Here is a 6,297-nt window from a genome sequence, read left to right as displayed (position 1 = left end):
AGAACAAGTACAAGAAAAGAAAAAAGTGTGTATGGCTATAAAAGATTTAAATACTACAAGGGTATTTAGATTATTATATCTAGCAGATAGAGAAGAAACATTCATTTCAGGATTACATGGAACATTCACCAAAGTAAACTGTAAGGAACATCCTGGTTATAGTTTTAATCTTGTATTTTCCACACATACTTAAGTGCTGAATGTTGGGTCCCTCACCGTTGGCACTATTAGGAGTGGTGGAAACTTTGGGAACTGGGACCTATTTTGAGGAAGTAAAGTCATTGGAGGCATGTCCTGGAAGGAGGCAATAAGGACTTGGACCTCTTCTGCTCTCTCACTTCCCACACACCATGATGTGAACACCTTTGCTCCACCACATGACTCGGACCAAAGTGTTTAGCTTCACCACAGGTCAAATAGAAGGGGCAAAGAATCCATGGATTTAACCTTTTAAAACATTTGCTTAAACATATTTTTCCTTCTTTTAAGTTGTTTGTCTTAGGTATTTTGTCACAGTGTTGGCAATTTAACTCATACAATATAAAGTGAGTCTCAAGATTTTCTTAAGAATTTTTTTCAGTGTATATTATTTGACAACAGAATTAAATTATGTGTCAAAATTGTAAGTATCTGAAAGATAACCAAACCTTTTGGAATTGAGTAGTGTATTACTTTTTAAAATACATGTGTGTTAAAAAAATTACAAGGGAAATTGGAAATTATTTTGAGCTGAAGGATAACTGAGATTCAACCAAGCAACAGCAGTAGTAGGTAGATGAAGAAGATCTTAAAAGAGCATTTCTACGTCCACCTGCTTACATTAGAAAAAGACACATAAAATCAAGGATGTCTTAAGCTCCCACCTTGGAAGCTACAAATAAAGAAAAGAAATAAGCCAAAGTAAATGGATGAAGGAAAATAATAAAGATAGGAGGAAAAATAAAAGAGAAAATGATGACACCATAAAGAAAAACAATAAAATGGAAAATGATTCTTCAAAAAGCTAAAGAGCAAGACCAAGCAAGAGAGAGAAGCGCAATAAGCAATACCAAATACAAAAACCATCTCAATAGATCCTAATGTACTACAATAATGTAGTATTGTGTATCTTCCTGTAAGGTTCTATTGTATAAAAAACATTTAATTCAATGACAACATTTTTTTTAAAAAACCAGAAAAAAGTGAAAAATCTGAATAAGTATATATACATGTGATAGTAACCAAATTTATAAAAACATATCAAATGTACTCTAAAACTATGACTTCATTGGTGATTATGTCATATATTTAAGAAAGAAATAAGACTAACCTTATCCAAAGTTTTCTGATAACATTCCCTGGATATACGATACAGCCAAACCCATAATATGAGGTCAGAAGGATCCTGGTCACAAAATGCCCAAACCACACTTAAATGTTTTATTAAAACTTATAACTAGTATCACTTTTTTCAGTGCTGGTGATCAAACCCAGGGCCTTGTGAAGCCTAGTCAAGGATTCTACTGCTGAGCAACCACCTCAGTCATCCCAAGGGGAGCGCCCACCGACCGGCAGGCGGCGGCGGCCCGCGAGGGGGAGGCGGCTTCGGGCTTTGTGGCCGCGGCGCGCGCGGCGGGGCCTGGCCGGCAGGGGGCGCGCCGCCGGCGCCAGGCGCTCCGGAGCCCGCGGCCCTCCAGGCCGCTCAGCCCGCGAGAGGAGTCGAGGCCGCCGCGCTCGCGCCTCGCCGGCCCCTCCCCGGGTCTCCGCGGCCACCGCGCCACCCCCTCAGGATAGCTAACTGCCCAGAGAAACAGAGTGGAAAATGCAAAACAACGAAATTATAAAACCTGCCAAATACTTCTCAGAGTGGGAAAAGAGCATCTTGCTTGCTTTGGTAGAAAAGCACAAATATGTGCTGGAGTGCAAGAAAAGCGATGCCCGAACTATCGCCCTCAAGCAGCGGACCTGGCAAGCGCTTGCCCACGAAGACAACTCTCAGCCCAGCGTGTCGCTGCGGGATTTCAAACAGCTCAAGAAGTGCTGGGAGAACACCAAGGCTCGGACCAAAAAAATTATGGCCCACGAAAGGAGAAAGTGAAGCGAAGCGTCAGCCCACTGCTGAGCACCCACGTCCTGGGGAAGGAGAAGATGGCCAGCATGCTGCCCGGGCAGCTGTACTTTCTGCAGAGCCCGCCCGAGGAGGGCCCGAGTACCATCGTGATGCCGCAGCCCCAGAATCATTTGCTGTTTCAAATAGAGAACTGTGCGATGGTGAGAAAGAGTTCATACATTTTCCGGGATGTGAGGGGACCTCTCAACCTGAACCCTAGTGTTCAGCTGTCAGAATAACAGCCAATAAAAACTACAGGAGCAAAACCTCTCAGGAAGGTGCTTTAAAAAAGATGCATGAGGAAGAACACCATCAACAAATGTCCATCTTACAACTGCAGCTGATACAAATGAATGAGGTGCATGTGGCCAAAATCCAGCAGATAGAGCGAGAGTGTGAGATGGCAGAGGAGGAACACAGGATAAAAATGGAAGTTCTCAATAAAAAGAAGATGTATTGGGAAAGAAAACTACAAACTTTTACCAAGGAATGGCCTGTTTCTTCATTTAACCGGCCCTTTCCCAATTCACCCTAAGACTTTGGGGTGGCTCCCTTGTAATTAATCTGTTGGCAAAGGAAATCTGGAACGTGAACTTGCGGTCAGTAACCTGTAACAGAGCTACAACTAGGAAAATTAGAGTGGTAGTAGTCACTTATTTAAGAATACATTCAGGTAAACAGCTGCACCCTATGTACCCCTTAAGTGGCAACGAAGCTGTTATAGTTTCTGAAAATTATCTCTGAGTGCTATAATTCTGAATGTATTGTCTCTTAATTAGAATTCATATAAGAACCATGTGTGAGTGTTGTATCTTTTTTTAATCAAATGCAAGTGTGACTATAAAGGAGTGTGGCTGATTTTTTTCTTTTTTTAAGCAGACAACAGAATTTTTCTATCAAATGAATGCTCTCCCCATTGAAAGTGGCTGTCCAGGCAGGGTGCCCATCCGTTTCTCCAGTGGCTGTGTTATTACTCAGAACTTGCTAGAGGTCTTTAAGGAATTTCTGCAAAAGCTGCAGCACCTCTTTTATTTTTTCCAGTGTCATCCTCTGACTGTGGATTTTCTGTTTCCAAAAAGCCCAGCATTTGAAAGGATAGTTTCTAATGTGGCTCATAAACTGCCTTTTAAGGCTCTTCCAAATACTGTCTCCAATAGTAGAGAGTTTTGTTGGGAACTAAGGATGTAACAACTTTGAGGGAGAAATGTTTATTTAGGTTTCTACACTGTTATGTTTGTTTTATTTAAAAAAGACTTGGAATTTAAAAAAAAGAAAAAAAGTAAATCTCAAAAAATTACAAAATGGACATGGCATTGGGAGCACCTGTGTCTGGAGCTGATCTCTGGGGCTGCTCTCCTTCCTGTCTCCTTTGGTCCCCTTATGCTGTGGTCGCAGGCCTCCACTAGGATAGGAGTCCCTTAGGTGCTGTGGCAACATGCCACTTCTTCAGGCTTCAGTGTTGCTGGCATCTCCAGCTGACATGCCACCTTGCAGAGGAGCTGAGGTGCTGTAACTGGATGCAGAGAGAATCTTTGGGGAGATAATCCTGCAGTTCCTGGACACAGTGACACATGGAATGTTGACATATCCAACCAGACCTTGAAGGACAAATATGATGCCATGAAGGTCATTTTACTGTCTTTGAGGAGAACCTGAGGAAAACTACTGCAGAGAACTAGGAGCCAGTCACTAGGCAGATGGCCAACAAGGCCCAGGAAGCCAGCTGCCTCAATGCAGAGAAGGAAAGGGACTCCAGGAGACAGCAGGCCTGGCTGCAGAAAGAGCTTGCCGAAGCCACAAAGGAACCGCTGCCCGTTGAACAGGATGATGACACTGAAGTCATTGTGGGTGGGACAGAGCACACAGAGGAGATCTCCCCTGTGCAAGCTATCAGCAGAGCAGCTGCTAAGTGACTCTCACAGCCCACTGGAGGTCTTCTGGATTCTATCACTAATACCTTTAGGAGATGCTCTGTCTCTCCGTTTCCACTCCCCCAAGACAATGTGAGCACTCATCCTGGCTCTGGTAAACATATGAGGGTACCAACTACTACTGCCTTATGTGTCTTTGATGCACATGATGGGGAAGTTAATCCTGTGCAGCTCAGGGCAGGTTCCCTATTACTGGCCACAGGTGAATGGAAATGTTAAGTTATGGGAAGCATTTGGAGACAAATATGAGTTCAAAGGCTCCCTATCTGGTAGTAATGCTGGAATTACAAGCATTGAATTTTTTTTTTTTTGAGAGAGAGAGAGAGAGAGAGAGAGATTTTAAATATTTTTTAGGTTTTGGTGGACACAACATCTTTATTTTATTTTTATGTGGTGCTGAGGATCGAACCCAGTGCCCCATGCATGCCAGGCAAGCATGTTACCACTTGAGCCACATCCCCAGCCCCAAGCATTGAATTTTCTTTTTTTTCTTTTTCTATTTTTTATTGGTTCTTGTTGGTTATATATAACATTAGGATTCATTTGATAGTACTAGGGCTTACAACTTCAAATAATTTTGAAGCTGGACTGTGGATGATTATTGATTATAGCACATGCTCACAGGACATAGTGGGAAAGTGTTCCCTGCTGATTTCCTGCTGGACAATGCATGGATGTCTCAGGAAGTCATGACCTGACTCTTGAACTCTGGGATCTATGCAAGAAAGCATAAAGAGAGCATTTGCAGGATTCAGTTACAATGATGTTGTTTGCACAGAGCAATGTGTGATGAGTGGACTTTTTGACAAGAAAAGTCATTTCAGGGACATCTGGTCAGAGTGTGGTGTGAGAAATGGAGCTGTTGGGGAAGATTTTTGCTTTGGATCTAAACCCAGAAAGGACTGAACTTCTGAGCTCTTCCCATGATGACTTGCTGAAAATCATTGGTTTTCAGACAAATGCTCTCAAGCAGAGGTTCAGTGCACCTGGATTCAAGTGCAGCTCTGTACCAGAGTCTTCAGGCCTGATTGCAGTTATGTGGCAGCAGTCTTGGCCAAGGGCTCTCTCTGTTCTCTCTCTATGTCTGGATAGTGCTCACAGGGAAAGAGGAGAAGGTTCTTTCAAAACAGCACAGCTGCTCCCTTAGGCTGGATTCAGTGAGGCCCGACTGCTAAGTGAGCCAGACTTACAGTGCATGGGGAATTTCTCTAGAATTCTTTTGCTGTCAACGAGTCTCTGCCTGGGCAGGTACAGCTGGATTTGGAATGCACTGGGTATGGTTTACAGTCTTGACTCCAGTGCTCTTCTGGTCTCTCCCAGAAGCTCTTCTGTCAACACTGTGGTGTGGTGTCTCTCCAGTGTGCATGTTGTCAGTGTGAACAAAAGCAGCAAATCTATGCTAAGGGCACAGAATTGATGACCTTCAGGAGAGTAGCAGGGATGCACACAGTCCTGTCCTGTGGGCACAGGTCCTTCCAGAGAAGAGCCCATGTCATGCAACATGGTGGCCTTCCTTTGTACAGGATTTCTGAGAATTTTGACTAAGCTCTCTAATGGCTTGGAGGAAAAAATACTGAAACAGCCTGACCCTGCAAGTCACCTGGCCAAGGATCAGGCTCTTGTCTCAGTTGGTGTGGGAAACACTAGTAATTCTGATCTTCCATACCTCATTGGGGAGCCACAGGGTCCCCTCTAGCTCTTCTCACTGGATGACAGTGCCAGTGACACCCACATGTCCAGGTTTGTCCGCAGCTGTGCTGCTCCCATTCAGTTCTACCAGATGCACAGCTATGGGAGGCCATCCTTGCACGTGATTTGAGTTACCTCCCTGGCTGGGTGAGAGACGCTTAGAAACAACTGTGTAGAGCCTTCCCCACCCTTTTCCAGGTCTGAGGGCTTGTCCTTGCAGAGGCATGTCTGGCCACTGCCCTGAAGACCCAAGCATCACCCCTGACCTTGGGATGCTGCCCCCCTTCATCTTCATTGGATGATACTTTCCCTGGAAGTTTTTGTTCCCCAATAAAAGCCCACTTCCTGACATGCTCGCTCTCTCTCTCTCTCTCTCTCTCTCTCTCTCTCTCTCTCTCTCTCTCTCTCTCTCTCTCTCTCTCTCTCTCTCTCTTTCTCTCTCTCTCTAGCCTCTTCTGTAAACCTTGCCACCACTTTAGGTGGCTGGAGGCAGGAGCTAGGAGAAGCCATCTCAGAGCTGGTATTAAAGGTAATGAGAGTCTTGTCTCTTTAATTTTAAACTCCCTAGCAATTACTTATGAACCAAAC

At 44.2% G+C, this 6,297-nt stretch overlaps 3 pseudogenes; all 3 read left to right on the top strand.

Annotated features, from left to right (window-relative positions):
• Window positions 1-1,681: 1,681 nt before the first annotated feature.
• Window positions 1,682-2,885, top strand: LOC144368369 (myb/SANT-like DNA-binding domain-containing protein 3 pseudogene; annotated as a pseudogene).
• On the top strand, window positions 2,382-4,333 carry LOC144368707 (autophagy-related protein 16-1 pseudogene; annotated as a pseudogene).
• A 244-nt stretch (window positions 4,334-4,577) lies between these two features.
• LOC144368370 (autophagy-related protein 16-1 pseudogene) lies at window positions 4,578-6,081 on the top strand (annotated as a pseudogene).
• Window positions 6,082-6,297: the final 216 nt, after the last annotated feature.

Source organism: Ictidomys tridecemlineatus, chromosome 11, assembly GCF_052094955.1.
Source record: "Ictidomys tridecemlineatus isolate mIctTri1 chromosome 11, mIctTri1.hap1, whole genome shotgun sequence".
NCBI lineage: Eukaryota > Metazoa > Chordata > Mammalia > Rodentia > Sciuridae > Ictidomys > Ictidomys tridecemlineatus.
Note: the sequence above shows the minus strand (reverse complement) of the source record. Positions and strands in the feature narration are given on the sequence as shown.